The sequence below is a fragment of the Hemibagrus wyckioides genome, linkage group LG12 (assembly GCF_019097595.1).
Source record: "Hemibagrus wyckioides isolate EC202008001 linkage group LG12, SWU_Hwy_1.0, whole genome shotgun sequence".
In the NCBI taxonomy this organism is placed as follows: Eukaryota; Metazoa; Chordata; class Actinopteri; order Siluriformes; family Bagridae; genus Hemibagrus; species Hemibagrus wyckioides.
This window is the reverse complement of record NC_080721.1, coordinates 2,947,835-2,964,903: the sequence shown is the minus strand read 5'-3', so window position 1 is coordinate 2,964,903 and position 17,069 is coordinate 2,947,835. Positions and strand designations below refer to the sequence as shown.

At 39.9% G+C, this 17,069-nt stretch overlaps 3 non-coding genes across 3 annotated transcripts; 2 read left to right on the top strand and 1 right to left on the bottom strand.

Moving 5' to 3' along the window:
• Positions 1-8,158: 8,158 nt before the first annotated feature.
• On the top strand, positions 8,159-8,230 carry trnae-cuc (transfer RNA glutamic acid (anticodon CUC)). Its single transcript has one exon. It is a non-coding gene; the product is annotated as a tRNA-Glu (tRNA).
• Positions 8,231-8,320: 90 nt separating this feature from the next.
• trnay-gua (transfer RNA tyrosine (anticodon GUA)) lies at positions 8,321-8,409 on the bottom strand. Its single transcript is given in 2 exon segments — positions 8,321-8,356; positions 8,373-8,409. It is a non-coding gene; the product is annotated as a tRNA-Tyr (tRNA).
• Positions 8,410-14,140: 5,731 nt separating this feature from the next.
• trnay-gua (transfer RNA tyrosine (anticodon GUA)) lies at positions 14,141-14,229 on the top strand. The gene is given in 2 exon segments: positions 14,141-14,177; positions 14,194-14,229. It is a non-coding gene; the product is annotated as a tRNA-Tyr (tRNA).
• Positions 14,230-17,069: the final 2,840 nt, after the last annotated feature.

The window sequence follows — 17,069 nt, the reverse complement described above, 5'->3', positions numbered from 1 at the left end:
AAAACGTGAGTGTCTGAATCATTTGTGGCCACCTTTCCTTCGCTCGAGGAGGCAAAGAGCGGATCATATTGCCGAGAGTGCGATTAAATCTCTCAGTCTGCCCATTACCCATAGGATGGTATGGCGTGGTATGGGACTTATCAACACCAGACACCAGCAACAACTCAGCAATCAATTTGCTCTCGAAATTGGCACCTTTGTTGGAATGTATCCTCTGTGGGAAGCCATACACACAGAAAAAGTTATTCCACAATTTCTGAGCCACTACCTTAGCTGTTTGGTTGGGACAGGGGAATGCATGGGCTAATTTTGTGAAATGGTCTGTTATGACAAGCACATCAATACTCTCTCCATGCATTCCTTCCGCAGACCAGAAGTCTATACATACAAGCTCAAGTGGTGTGCTTGTTCTGATGGACCCTAGTGGAGCTCTGGCCTCAGGTTCCTGAGTCTTCCCGACCACACATCGTTTACAGTGTGCCACATACCTTTTGACATCTGTGTCCATACCAGACCAGAAAAACCTCTGGCGTACAAGATGAAGTGTTCTGCTTTGTCCCTGATGTCCTGCATTATCATGAGTTCTGCTGAGAGCAACAGTTCTCAGCGAGCCTGGAAGTACAAGTTGATACCTGACCTTACCAACGCGATCTTTGGACTTGCGGTAGAGAACTCCACCTTTTACTTCCAGCTTTTCCCAGTGTTTCAGAAGTCGCATTACTGGCGCAGTTTCATTATCCCTCTCCCTACGTGATGGTCTCCTTTTTCTTTCAACAAAGAACACAACACGGGACACTGTGGGATCCGCTTTTTGCTTCAGCTGTATCTCTTCCATAGAGAAAACAGGAAGAGTACTAACACCCCCCTGGACAAAATTATTGTTCTGGGGTAGATGGACACTATGAACTGCGTTACTAGATTCCCAGTTTAGGCAGGACTCAAATACAGCTTTCACCCCTTCACTACATAGCAGATTTGGTTTTTCAACTTGGGAAACCTTCTCGCTTTTGCGCATTTGGTGGTGCACATTCACTGACAAATGGAATGTTTCCTGAACGGCCTGAGAGGTCACATGCTTAGCGTCAGTCTCCAGAGCATCACAGACCTCTAATGTCCTGGCAAAGGGTCGACGACTTAAGAGGTCAGCAGGGACATTCTTGGTACCAGGTATGTATCTTAGGTCAAAATCAAAAGGAGCCAGCTTAGACACCCATCTTTGCTTGCAAGCGTCCAACTTTGGCTTCAACATTATATATGTTAAAGGATTGTTATCTGTTAACACCGTGAAGTTAGTCCCCACCAGCCAATGGGCAAATTTATCACAGACCGCCCACTTTAGTGCATAAAACTCTAATCTATGGGCAGGGTAACGGGACTGGGCTTTTGGCAGGGTCTTGCTTGCAAAAGCGACGGGTCGAGGTTTTGTCTCACCTTCTGGGATCTGACTCAAGACTGCACCCAAACCATCCATAGATGCATCAGTGGACAAAAGGAAAGGTCGCTTGAAGTCCGGGTGGGCAAGAACAATTTTGTGGGAAAGTGCATGCTTTATCCTTTCTACAGCTGTGTCACACTCTGCAGTCCAGTCTTCAGGACTTAACCGTCTAAGTTTGGAAACAAAGTGTGTTTGTTGTCCACGTTTCTTCCTGACTCCCTGTCCAGCTGTCAGCTGGTTGCTAAAGTTGAGAGATCTTCAATGAAATGAGAATAGTAATTTGCCATACCAAGAAAAGACTTAACTTTGGTTGGTGATGGAGTTTTTCCATCTGGTTCCATTAAATCTGTGGATCTGATGTCATTGATTGCAGACACTTTCGCTGGGTCAGTTGCTATGCCGCTCTCTGTTACAATATGACCCAAAAACTTGACAGTTTTCCTTAGGAAATAGCACTTCTTCTGGGCCAGTTTCAGGTTATGCTCGCTAAGCCGAGAAAACACCATCTCGAGACGACTGAGCGCTTCCATCTCACTTTTGCCAAAGACAAGTAAACCATCTAGGTAACAGAGAAGTGAAAGGTAGTTCTGGTCTCCGAATATTGATGTCGCTGGGCTGTTACATAACCCCTGGGCCATACGGTTATACTCATAGAGCCCTACTGGTGTTGTGCATGCCGTGTATTTACGATCATCCTCATGAATTGGGATGTTATAGAAGCCCGATGTTAGATCCATGGTGCTAAAATAACAGTTTCCTCCTAAGGATGCAAGGGCATCAGCTTGATGGGGTAAAGGATACGCATCCTTCTCTGTTCTTTGATTGAGCCACCTAAAGTCAGTGCATATCCTTAGCTCCCCAGAGGGCTTCCAAACTAAAACTAAGGGGGAAGCCCATTCACTGTTCGATTTTCGAATGATACCACGCTCCTCCATCTCATCCAATGTTTGTCTCAATTTCTGGTAATGGGCTGGAGGAACCCTTCTGTAAGGCAAGCGAAAGGGCCTTTCATCTTTGAGTCGTATTCGATGAACAGTGTTCTTCACTTTACCACAGTCTAATTTATCACGAGAGAAGATACTTTCATACTGTACTATGCGGTCAGCCAGCTCTCCCTTCCAGCAATCACTCACCTCACAGGAGTCAATGTCAATTTCTGTCAGTCCCAATTCTCTCAGTTTGATTCTGTAGTCAGTCTGTTGCCTACTTTCCTTGTTAAACTCATTAGTTTGCACAATATTTTGGGGAACACATATCTGCTGGTACTCTCCCCCCTTTTCTGTGAGATCTAGTTCCTCTAGTGCAAGGCACGGGTGCACATGAGCTATCTTAGTGTTGCGGCGCAAGACAATGGGGCGGTCAATCATGTTGATTACTCTCATAGGGATCCACTTATCGCCCCACAACGGGCAAACGGTACGAGCCACCATGACATTTCTTGGTGCAGAACGGGAAGTGGAGGGTTCCAGCATAACAGTACTTCCAATGGACAGAGGGACTTCTTCCTTTAACCTTCCCCAGACCAAGTGTTCATGTTGTGGCTCCAGTGTGACACGCTGTCTCAACACTACAATGCCAACTCTTTGTGGTATCTTGTCTCCATGCCAGCGATCAACATTAGAAAGCATATTCAGAAGGGGCTCTTGACAATTCTCTCGAACTGGTTGAGAAAGGCTTTTCCAGTACCATTCAGTTTTTTTCATCTGCTGAGTCACGTGCCTGATGACATTTGATCCAACTATCATGTCATCCTTTTGGCCCGGAACAACTAGGAAGTTGATTGTCATTTTGCATTCGAGCATATCCACATTCAACTCATATGTGCACTTTGGTTTTGTTTCGTTCCCTCCACAACCGGTGAGTACTTTTTTGGTGGGTTTACTCGAATCTGTTCGGATCAAGCCCCTGTCCTTAAGTGTGCATTCAGCTGATTCACTCAATGTACAAGTAACTGATCCACTATCCACAAGAGCTAAAAGTTTCACTTTCCCTTCAACTAATGCTGGAGCATAGAACAGATCATCTTCATCATTAATTCTTTTGTAAGAGGCTTTTGAAATTGAACATGGAGTCTTTTGTTGAATCGCATTTATTTCACTCGCACTCTTTCGACTCAGATGGTCACCAGTAGTTGTGTAAACATCCAATGGGTTTTCTGGGGACCTTGCTTGTCTGGGACCCACACTGTTCCCCTCACAGTGTAGGTTTTCTAGTTTAAATAATGCTCGGGCCCAGTGACTGCACTGGCTCTAGCTTGTTTCACTTGCTTTTTGTCAGGGCATTCGAAACCTCTGTGCCCTGTCTTGAAACACCTAAAACACAGTCCCTCTTTAAAACAGTGAGTCTTTGTTGTATGGTCTTGAGTCATACATATCTTACACGGGGCTGCAGAGTTTACAGATACGACCTTGCACTCTTCAGCCGCCTGTTCTTGCCCCTTCTGTTTAACAAGGAACTGCTCTAGAAGGGAAGCTACTCGTCCAAGGAGAGCAGGGTCCAAGTTGCTTGCCTGACTACTGGTAGTGGGCTGCTGCTGTGTCATGCACCAGGCATTAGGAGAGGTTTCATCTACCTTTATCCCCCTATCCACTCTGGTGAACTGCTTGTCTCTGTGGTGGCTGTCAATTAATGCTTGGATTTCACATGCATCCCAACTCTCCAGTGGTTTACTTCGAAGGGCTGTGTACAGACTAGGCTCTGGGCAATGCCTTACAAACATCATCGTCACTTCATGGCTAGGGTCTTCTACTCTTTTCCCCTGTCGTTTTAAGCATTCATCGGCTAGATCAACAGCCTTGTTCAATCTGATCCAATAATCTAAGCCATTCTCTGACTGCCTCGGCAGAGTCTCATAAAAGTCCCGCAGAGGTGTTGTGGAGGAAATCGCATCTCCAAAATGTTGTCTTAGAATTGAAAAGATGACATGTGGGTCTCTTACTACATCAATCAAGGGATTGTTGCGAATACATGTCCTTACAATGTCTTTAGCCTGGCCCATTAACTTATCGAGAATCTCTTGGCCCTGTTCAGCTACACTGAAGTCCTTTTTGTTCAAGTAAGCTTGTACTAATTCTTGCCACTCACCAATTGTGCACCGATCTGTCTTATCACCTCTAAAGATACGTGGTTCGTTGATATCTTGATGCCTAACAACTAGGTTAAAATTTGACAAATCAGGAGTCTGGGGCGTGGGCTGCTGGGCATGATCTACATAATCTCTCTGAGCATTCTGCCCTGCAGGTCTCAGGTTTGCCACAATTTGATTCCCAATTTCAGTACCAAGTTGCTTCATTAAATCTGCCATCATTCGCCACTGATTCACTTGCTCGCCCCCTGGGGGGTTGCATGTTCTTTCTCCATTAGGCTCTGTTATGTCACTACTCATGCGAGGCAACGTTGCAGTGTTAGTTAAAGGATGTACAGGAGTGGCTACCATGTTTTGTTCTAGCATAGTGTTTAAATGGATCCCCCTCCCCGTTCCAGGAGAGAACCTCTGTGAGCTTGAAACACCACTTCTTACACAAACAGGTGTCACATTTGTAGGATTAACATTTACATCTGACACGTGTTCTTGTGTGTCGTTGCGTGTAAAACCATAAGTGTCCATGTTTGTCGCACTGCTTATCTACCCCAAAGTTCTCTGTTCTGGTGATGTTGATGGAGATGACTCTACCCGGCGATCTGCGATGGCTAATCTCTTGATCCGGGTCACGGCACCAATTTGTAGCGTACTTCGTCTCGCACCACAAAGAAATTCCACAACACCACTGGCTTTGGTGGACTATGTCTGCAATTTATTAAAGACAGGACAAGGATCAACACAAATTGCAACACACCCTCAGTTCTGCAGTCTCTGCCTCGCTCATGACCAAAGTTGTTCTGCGCATTTACTAGTAACATTTTTCCTTACAGTGTTGACATTTCATTCATTCAAAACATCAAAATATGCATCACACTGTACTACATCCTTAGATACACTCAATACAATTCACATAGGTTCAATATACTAAAATATTACATACACTACTCTGAAAACTCTTTACAAAATTGCATGCATCTATAAATCAGTCAAAACATGTGATCGTATAGTGGTAATATTATTGTTCAAATTTGACATACCTGCAATTTACTAAAGACAGGACAAAGATCAACACAAATTGCAACACACCCTCAGTTCTGCAGTCTCTGTGAGGAGTGTGAAAAAGAGAAAAGTAAACCCCTGCCCCCATTAACACTGCACTCATACCTCATCATCTAATTTAAAACATACACACAGCATTTTACACATAAGAAAATATGCTTGAACAAAATAAACTGCATGATAAAAACACAGCCCACCATACCTGCAACAGGCAACATACCTGCCTCGCTCATGACCAAAGTTGTTCTGAGCGGGGGGTGGGGCAATTAGGTAATTATGCAGGTGGAAGTGACATCACTGACACACAAAACTCAATGGATTATTTTAAAACAAAATGCAATTACCCACGATATCATAGCGAATAGAAATATGCACAAAGAAACAAAATAAAATATAATAAAAATAATTAATCAATTCCTGTGGAGACCTTCTTAAAGTTTGCTGGAATGGACACTTAACCCAAAACACTACATATAATACCAGTACACTATGATGAATAATACCAGTACACTATGATGAATAATACCAGTACACTATGATGTATAATACCAGTACACTATGATGAATAATACCAGTACATTATGATGAATAATACCAGTACACTATTATGAGTAATACCAGTACACTATGATGTATAATACCAGTACACTATGATGTATAATACCAGTACACTATGATGAATAACACCAGTACACTATGATGTATAATACCAGTACACTATGATGTATAATACCAGTACACTATGATGTATAATACCAGTACACTATGATGAATAACACCAGTACACTATGATGTATAATACCAGTACACTATGATGAATAATACCAGTACACTATGATGAATAATACCAGTACACTATGATGTATAATACCAGTACACTATGATGAATAATACCAGTACATTATGATGAATAATACCAGTACACTATGATGTATAATACCAGTACACTATGATGTATAATACCAGTACACTATGATGTATAATACCAGTACACTATGATGAATAACACCAGTACACTATAATGTATAATACCAGTACACTATGATGTATAATACCAGTACACTATGATGTATAATACCAGTACACTATGATGAATAACACCAGTACACTATGATGTATAATACCAGTACACTATGATGAATAACACCAGTACACTATGATGTATAATACCAGTACACTATGATGTATAATACCAGTACACTATGATGAATAACACCAGTACACTATGATGTATAATACCAGTACACTATGATGTATAATACCAGTACACTATGATGTATAATACCAGTACACTATGATGTGTAATACCAGTACACTATGATGTATAATACCAGTACACTATGATGAATAACACCAGTACACTATGATGTATAATACCAGTACACTATGATGTATAATACCAGTACACTATGATGAATAACACCAGTACACTATGATGAATAACACCAGTACACTATGATGTATAATACCAGTACACTATGATGTATAATACCAGTACACTATGATGAATAACACCAGTACACTATGATGAATAATACCAGTACACTATGATGAATAACACCAGTACACTATGATGTATAATACCAGTACACTATGATGTATAATACCAGTACACTATGATGAATAATACCAGTACATTATGATGTATAATACCAGTACACTATGATGAATAATACCAGTACACTATGATGAATAATACCAGTACACTATGATGTATAATACCAGTACACTATGTTGAATAATACCAGTACACTATGATGTATAATACCAGTACACTATGACGTATAATACCAGTACACTATGACGTATAATACCAGTACACTATGATGAATAATACCAGTACACTATGATGAATAATACCAGTACACTATGATGAATAATACCAGTACACTATGATGTATAATACCAGTACACTATGATGAATAATACCAGTACACTATGATGAATAATACCAGTACACTATGATGTATAATACCAGTACACTATGATGTATAATACCAGTACACTATGATGTATAATACCAGTACACTATGATGAATAATTTTTTTGTATATTTATAACTCATATCAATACATGATACACATCGAGGCATGGATTTAAACAAAAGACAGCTCTTTCCTGGGGCGGTATAATGTTCCAAATCCTCCTAAAAATTGAGGTTAATCACAGCACATGATTATAATAGTCCAAAAGGTAACAGGTAAATACGCGATATATGAAAAGGCACACTGCAGGCGAAAACACATAACTTGAATGACACGTCACTGAGCGCGCGCGATTTGATTGGCGAATTCATCCGTTTCTGTGGGCGGGCCCATCAGCGTGAACGGAAGTCGATTAGCGGGTGTAAACACACGGGTACTCCGGACAGACTGCAAACTGGTGACCCTGCAGCTGAGAGGTGGGACCTCTTTTAAGTCTTTTGAGACAGTCTGTGCAGACATTCTGTTGATCTTGAAGCGAATTTGTTTAAACTGCTGTTTCCTCAGGTGCAACTCATCCGGAATTGCCGTAACTCACCACTAGGGGCCAATCCTGGGTGCTGCGCCCAGCCGCACGAGGCCCACACACCTGTCCCTGTCTCCCTGGTGGTCTAGTGGCTAGGATTCGGCGCTCTCACCGCCGCGGCCTGGGTTCGATTCCCGGTCAGGGAAGCGAACTCTTTTTCGGGCCCGGCCAGAGCTAGCAGCCGCAAGAGGCCCTGGCGCTCAAACGGCGTGCTTCCCGGCGGCTGCTAAAAGCCGTCCTTCGAGCCGGATTTGAACCAGCGACCTAAGGAAGTCCGTTTGTAAGCACCTACAGTCCTCCGCTTTACCAGCTGAGCTATCGAAGGGCGGGCTGAGAGCCACCTTTAGGCAGGCTATGCTATGATTCGGTGCTCTCACCCCCACGATATGGGTTCGATTCCCGGTCAGGGAAGAGGGCTTTTCTTTCGCCCTCAGCTCAAGCTGATTTATTTTTCTGTTTACTTCCCATTAAACCAGTGTTCCCTTCAGTTATTCAGATCTTAAGGTTCCTTTTCTTACATTGCCCGTTTCTTACTTTTCCCCACAATATTTTTCATGAATTTCATGAAGTTATCTCTACATTATTTACATGCATCCAAGTTATATACTGTGACATTTACAGATACAAGACATCAAATTACCCAGGAGACACAAAGTACCCAGGAAATGATCTTCTATATATGAATCATTTATAACAGTCTTCATTATGTTTTTTTTTTTTTTTTTGCAAGATTTCTCCTGAGAACTAATCAATATGTAAACTGAAGTTCATTGACAATGATCTCTTGTATTTTCTTTATTTTATTAATGACTGGTAATATTATGCATTGTTATGAAAGTATAAGAAACTTAAAAGTAATAATGTTTAAATATCCATGAAATTATCAATCAGTGACAGTCAATAATTAGTATTGGGCACATATTTACAAATGTGTTTGATCAAACATGGTTTAAAAAATAATGAAATGACAAAATTTTAAAAATGGAAAACATTCTAAAGAACAAACAGTAAAAAACAAAACAAAAAAAACATTATTTGGCTTGAACATCCTGCCCTTTATAATCCCGCAGAGGTGGACGAAGTACACAACTTCCTTACTTGAGTGAAAGTACAAATACTACTGGTCAAACATTACTCCATTACAAGCAAAAGTTGTAAAGACAGATTTTTACTTAAGTAAAAGTACAGAAGTACTTGTTTTTAAAAGTATTTAAGTATCAAAAGTAAATGTCAACGCATTGCTTTGTTATTGTTGCATTGTTGTATGCAATACTTACAGTAGCTTTTGTAGCATCCTAGTGAATATACTGACCAGTTTGTAGTATCTGTGGAATTAAGAGCTTTTAGAATGTTACAAAACCTATAGAAATTAAACAACTGAATTGACAAAAAAGACAGGTATAATCATTTTCATTTTTAATTTCACACTCCTACCATCCCCAACAAAAAAGTACAGGTACATCTCAAAAAATTAGAATATCATGAAAATGGTCAATATTTTTTGTCACTCAGTTCAGAAAGTGAAACCCATATATTATATAGATTCATCACACAGAGTGAAATATTTCAAGCCTTTATTTCTTGAAATTGTGATGATTATGGCTTACAGATAAGGAAAACCCAAAATTCTGTGTCTCAGAAAATTAAAATATTACATAAGATCAATAAAAAAAGGATCTTTCAAACAGAAATGTCAGACTTGTATGTTCATTTCTATGCACTCAATACTTGGTTGGGCCTCCTTTTGCATGAATTACTGCATCAATGCGGCGTGGCATGGACTGTAGCACTGTAGCACAGCCTGTAGCACTGCTCAGGTGTAATGGAAGCCCAGGTTGCTTTGATAGCTGCCTTCAGGTCATCTGCATTGTTGGGTCTGGTGTCTCTCATCTTCCTCTTGACAGTACCCCATAGATTCTCTATGGGGTTCAGGTCAGGCAAGTTTGCTGGCCAATCAAGCACAGTAACACCATGGTCACTGAACCAGTTTATGGAACCTTTAGCAGTGTGGGCAGGTGCCAAGTCCTGCTGGAAAATGAAATCAGCATCTCCATAAAGCTTGTCAGCAGAAGGAAGCATGAAGTGCTCTAAGATTTCCTGGTAGATGGCTGCATTGACTGTGGACCAACACCAGTAGATGACATGGCAGCCCAAATCATCACTGACTGTGGACACTTCACACTGGACTTCAAGCAACATGGATTCTGTGCCTCTCCACTCTTACTCCAGACTCTGGGACATTGATTTCCAAATGAAATGCAAAACTTACTTTCATCTGAAATGAGGACTTTGCACTGAGCAACAGTCCAGTTCTTTTTCTCCACAGCCCAGGTAAGACGCTTCTGAAGTTGTCTCTGGTTCAGGAGTGGCTTGACACGAGGAATGCGACATTCGTAGGCCATATATAGGATTCGTCTGAAGCTCCCCCAAATTCTTGAATGGATTTTGCCTGACAATCCTCTCAAGGCTGCGGTTATCCCTTTTCCTACCACACTTTTTCCTTCCACTTAACTTTCTATGAATATGCTTGGATACAGCAGTCTGTGAACATCCAGCTTCTTTAGCAATGACCTTTTGTGGCTTACCCTCCTTGTGGAGGGTGTCATTGACTGTCTTCTGGACAACTGTCAAGTCAGCAGTCTTCCCCATGATTGTGTAGCCTACTGACCCAGACTGAGAGACCATTTAAAAGCTCAGGAAACCTTTGCAGGTGTTTTGAGGTAATTAGCTGATTAGGGTGTGACACCATGACTTTCCAATATTGAACTTTTTCACAATATTCTAATTCTCTGAGACACAGAATGTTGGGGTTTTCCTTATCTGTAAGCCATAATCATCACAATTTCAAGAAATAAAGGCTTGAAATATTTCACTCTATGTGCAAATGGGTTTCACTTTCTGAACTGAGTGACAAAAAATATTGACCTTTTTCATTATATTCTAAATTTTGAGATGTACCTGTACGCATCTATGTGTATCCACTCATGCACATTTCAATCAAATGGTCTGTAAATGAAGACTGGTCAGAAAAAAAAATTTAACCTGCTTTAAAACCCAGCTACACAACTGTAGCTGTACAACCACCCAACAGCAACACTGCTTTAACAAAGAGTTATATATATTTCCACAATTCATTTACACCGTTTTAATATGCATTTACACCATTGTCCAGGCTCCTCCCTCCTGTGTGCAATGCGTTGTGGGCAATATTACCCATTAGAGTGTGCATTGTTCTGCACTTTGAATTTCTACCGGAAGTAGTAGACCATCCAGGAATTTTTGGAATACTCTTTTCAGTATACTACGATTTGGGGCATACTAATTCTATTTTTGAATACTATATAGGACACATAGTACGAGAATTTGGACACAGCATACGTTTTTGTGTGTTAACTAACATCATTACCAATGCGTTGTTGGTGTATAATATACAAAGCATATCTTTGTCCATTTTGTCGGCAATTGATCAACTGAGTTCAAAAAATTATGGAAAACCACTGAACTTTACAACATGTGACGCTACAAGAGTGAAAAAAATCATCCTATGATTAATGTAACTACTTTCTACTCAATGACCTTGACAGAAATGTAGTGGAGTAAAAGTAGAGTATTTGTCTTTCAAATGTAGTGAAGTTAAAGTAAAAAGTATCCAGAAAAAATAATACTCAAGTAAAGTACAGATACTCAAAAAGTGTACTTAAGTAGAGTACTCAAGTAAATGTACTTCTTTACTGTCCACCTCTGACATCAATGAGTTTTGCTGCTGTCCCACCCAAATTTTCCCTCATGCATCAATAAAGTCTATCCACCCATCTATTCCGTGCCACAAAATGATTGTCCATTCCTGTATCTGATCACATACCCATTTCTGTGCTTAATATATATAATAGGAGCTATTGCTCCTTTTTGGGCAGGAGATCTTAACTGGTATGTCTTTCTTCACTATAAGTAATGGACAAATAAGTTCATATTAAAGACTGAAATTTTTTTTTTATGTTTTCCATATCTACAGAACTTTGACTTCATCACTGATGAACTGGTATCTTGGTAAAGCAAAAAACAGAAGAAACACCATCATACAGACCCAAGGGAAGTTAACAACAACTACAATATTGAAAACATTGTTTGTGCTACTAAAGTTGATGCTTAACTGAGATCCTTAACGTCATCGCTGCAACATGGACCATCCAACACAGACACAATCCTGGTTAGAGATTGATGTGGATTTAGGATTTGCACTCTTCTTCCTGTTCCTCCTCTGCCTCTTCTTGGTCATTACAGTTGTCCGCTGTGCCCAAACAGTGATTGACCCTTATGGCTCCATTCCCACCTCCATCTATCAAGAGGAGCAAATCAATAACTGACGGTTGCTTTGGCCCATCCCACGTGGTGAATACACTACAGGTGTTGGGCCTGACCTTTTGTAAGGAACATACATGCAAATTTGAAAGGGTTTTATTGATGGAGATCATGGTGTAAATTCTGCAAGAAAATTGTGAAATGAACTTTATATCAATTATGAAAATTCATACTAGTTAGTTATGGTTAACAGGTAATGTTGATTTTCTCTTTGTAGTTGTCTTTTCCATTACAGCGTCAGCAATAAATCTCCAATGCAAAATTTCCACAACTTTATCTTTCAAAAAACAAGTGAGAGTCAAAAATGGCAGGTTCTTTATGATGCTTACCTCCAAAAACTGAATGAATGTATAATTGGGATTATAAAGGGCAGGATGTTCAAGCCAATTAATGTTTTTTTTGTTTGTTTTTTTACTGTTTGTTCTTTAGAATGTTTTCCATTTTTAAAATTTTGTCATTTCATTATTTTTTAAACCATGTTTGATCAAACACATTTGTAAATATGTGCCCAATACTAATTATTGACTGTCACTGATTGATAATTTCATGGATATTTAAACATTACTTTTAAGTTTCTTATACTTTCATAACAATGCATAATATTACCAGTCATTAATAAAGTAAAGAAAATATAAGAGATCATTGTAAATGAACTTCAGTTTACATATTGATTAGTTCTCAATCCTGCAAAAAAGAAATTAAGAAATCTTGCAAAAAAAATAAAATAATGAAGACTGTTATAAATGATTCATATATAGAAGATCATTTCCTGGGTACTTTGTGTCCTGGGTAATTTGATGTCTTGTATCTGTAAATGTCACAGTATATCACTTGGATGCATGTAAATAATGTAGAGATAACTTCATGAAATTCATGAAAAATATTGTGGGGAAAAGTAAGAAACGGGCAATGTAAGAAAAGGAACCTTAAGATCTGAATAACTGAAGGGAACACTGGTTCAATGGGAAGTACATGGAAAAATAAATCAGCTTTAGCTGAGGGCGAAAGAAAAGCCCTCTTCCCTGACCGGGAATCAAACCCATGTCACGGTGGTGAGAGCGCCGAATCCTAGCCACTAGACCACCAGGGAGACACAGACAGGTGTGGGGGCCTCGTGCGGCTGGGCGCAGCACCCAGGATTGGCCCCTAGTGGCGAGTTACGGCAATTCCGGATGAGTTACACCTGAGGAAATAGCAGTTTAAAGAAATTCGCTTTAAGATCAACAGAATGTCTGCACAGACTGTCTCAAAAGACTTAAAAGAGGTCCCACCTCTCAGCTGCAGGGTCACCAGTTTGCAGTCTGTCCGGAATCCCCGTGCGTGTACACCCGGTGTTCTCCGGTTTCCTCTCACCTCCAAAAGACATGCTAGTAGGTGGATCGGCTGAAACAAATTGCTATTAGGTATGAGGGAGCGCCTGGTGGACAGAGTGAAACCCTGCGCATTAGGTCCTCTCTGTATTTACTTAGTTTAAGTCAACGCACCGGCGAGGGCGCCCACGTGTCGAAACCTGAGATTGCAAACGAAATTGTAAAGTTTGTCGGTGAAGAAGGGTCCAACATTGACAAGCACGTTTATAGGTCCCAGTAAATCTGGCCTAGCGCCCCTGAAACCGCTGCGCTACGTGGCCCGTAACAGACAAAACCGCCAGGGGTCCCGTTTGCCAGGTCGCTGCCCAAGGGCGGTCCTGAGCCCTCCCTTCGATAGCTCAGCTGGTAGAGCGGTGGACTGTAGGTGCTTACAAACGGACGTCCTTAGGTCGCTGGTTCAAATCCGGCTCGAAGGACGGCTTTTAGCAGCCGCCGGGAAGCATGCCGTTTGAGCGCATGGACCCCTTGCGGACGCTAGCTCTAGCCGGGCCCGAAAAAGAGCTCGCTTCCCTGACCGGGAATCTAACCCGGGTCGCGGCAGTGAGAGCGCTGAATCCTAGCCACAAGACCACCTCTCGCAGCTGCTAGCGAAAAAGAGCTCGCTTCCCTGACCGGGAATCGAACCCGGGCCGCGGCGGTGAGATCACCACTAGACCAACAGGGAGACACGGACAGGCGTGTGGGCCTCGTGCGGCTGGGCGCAGCACGCAGGATTGGCCCCTAGTGGCGATTTACGGCACGTCCGGTTGAGTTACACCTGAGGAAACAGCAGTTTAAACAAATTCGCTTTAAGATCAACAGAATGTCTGCACAGACTGTCTCAAAAGACTTAAAAGAGGTCCCACCTCTCAGCTGCAGGGTCACCAGTTTGAAGTCTGTCCGGAGTCCCCGTGCGTGTACACCCGCTAATCGACTTTTGTTCGCGCCGATGGACCCGCCCACAGAAACGGATGAATTCGCCAATCAAATCGCGCGCGCTCAGTGACGTGTCATTCAATTTATGTGTTTTCGCCTGCAGTGTGCGTTTTCATATATCGCATATTTACCTGTTACCTTTTGGACTATTATAATCATGTGCTGTGATTAACCTCAATTTTTAGGAGGATTTGGAACATTATACCGCCCCAGGAAAGAGCTGTCTTTTGTTTAAATCCATGCCTCGATGTGTATCATGTATTGATATGAGTTATAAATATACAAAAAAATTATTCATCATAGTGTACTGGTATTATACATCATAGTGTACTGGTATTATTCATCATAGTGTACTGGTATTATTCATCATAGTGTACTGGTATTATACATCATAGTGTACTGGTATTATTCATCATAGTGTACTGGTATTATACATCATAGTGTACTGGTATTATTCATCATAGTGTACTGGTATTATACATCATAGTGTACTGGTATTATTCATCATAGTGTACTGGTATTATACATCATAGTGTACTGGTATTATTCATCATAGTGTACTGGTATTATACATCATAGTGTACTGGTATTATTCATCATAGTGTACTGGTATTATACATCATAGTGTACTGGTATTATTCATCATAGTGTACTGGTATTATACATCATAGTGTACTGGTATTATTCATCATAGTGTACTGGTATTATTCATCATAGTGTACTGGTATTATACATCATAGTGTACTGGTATTATACATCATAGTGTACTGGTATTATATATCATAGTGTACTGGTATTATTCATCATAGTGTAGTGGTATTATACATCATAGTGTACTGGTATTATTCATCATAGTGTACTGGTATTATACATCATAGTGTAGTGGTATTATACATCAAAGTGTACTGGTATTATACATCATAATGTACTGGTATTATACATCATAGTGTACTGGTATTATACATCATAGTGTAGTGGTATTATACATCATAGTGTACTGGTATTATACATCATAGTGTACTGGTATTATACATCATAGTGTAGTGGTATTATACATCATAGTGTACTGGTATTATTCATCATAGTGTACTGGTATTATACATCATAGTGTGCTGGTATTATACATCATAGTGTACTGGTATTATTCATCATAGTGTACTGGTATTATAGATCATAGTGTACTGGTATTATTCATCATAGTGTAGTGGTATTATACATCATAGTGTAGTGGTATTATACAACATAGTGTACTGGTATTATACATCATAGTGTAGTGGTATTATACATCATAGTGTACTGGTATTATTCATCATAGTGTACTAGTATTATACATCATAGTGTACTGGTATTATAGATCATAGTGTACTGGTATTATTCATCATAGTGTACTGGTATTATTCATCATAGTGTACTGGTATTATAGATCATAGTGTACTGGTATTATACATCATAGTGTACTGGTATTATACATCATAGTGTACTGGTATTATACATCATAGTGTAGTGGTATTATACATCATAGTGTACTGGTATTATACATCATAGTGTACTGGTATTATACATCATAGTGTACTGGTATTATTCATCATAGTGTACTGGTATTATACATCATAGTGTACTGGTATTATTCATCATAGTGTACTGGTATTATACATCATAGTGTACTGGTATTATACATCATAGTGTACTGGTATTATACATCATAGTGTACTGGTATTATTCATCATAGTGTACTGGTATTATTCATCATAGTGTACTGGTATTATACATCATAGTGTACTGGTATTATTCATCATAGTGTACTGGTATTATTCATCATAGTGTACTGGTATTATACATCATAGTGTACTGGTATTATAAATCATAGTGTACTGGTATTATTCATCATAGTGTACTGGTATTATACATCATAGTGTACTGGTATTATAAATCATAGTGTACTGGTATTATTCATCATAGTGTACTGGTATTATTCATCATAGTGTACTGGTATTATTCATCATAGTGTACTGGTATTATACATCATAGTGTACTGGTATTATACATCATAGTGTACTGGTATTATAAATCATAGTGTACTGGTATTATACATCATAGTGTAGTGGTATTATACATCATAATGTACTGGTATTATACATCATAGTGTACTGGTATTATACATCATAGTGTACTGGTATTATACATCATAGTGTACTGGTATTATACATCATAGTGTACTGGTATTATAAATCATAGTGTACTGGTATTATACATCATAGTGTACTGGTATTATACATCATAGTGTACTGGTATTATAAATCATAGTGTACTGGTATTATACATCATAGTGTAGTGGTATTAT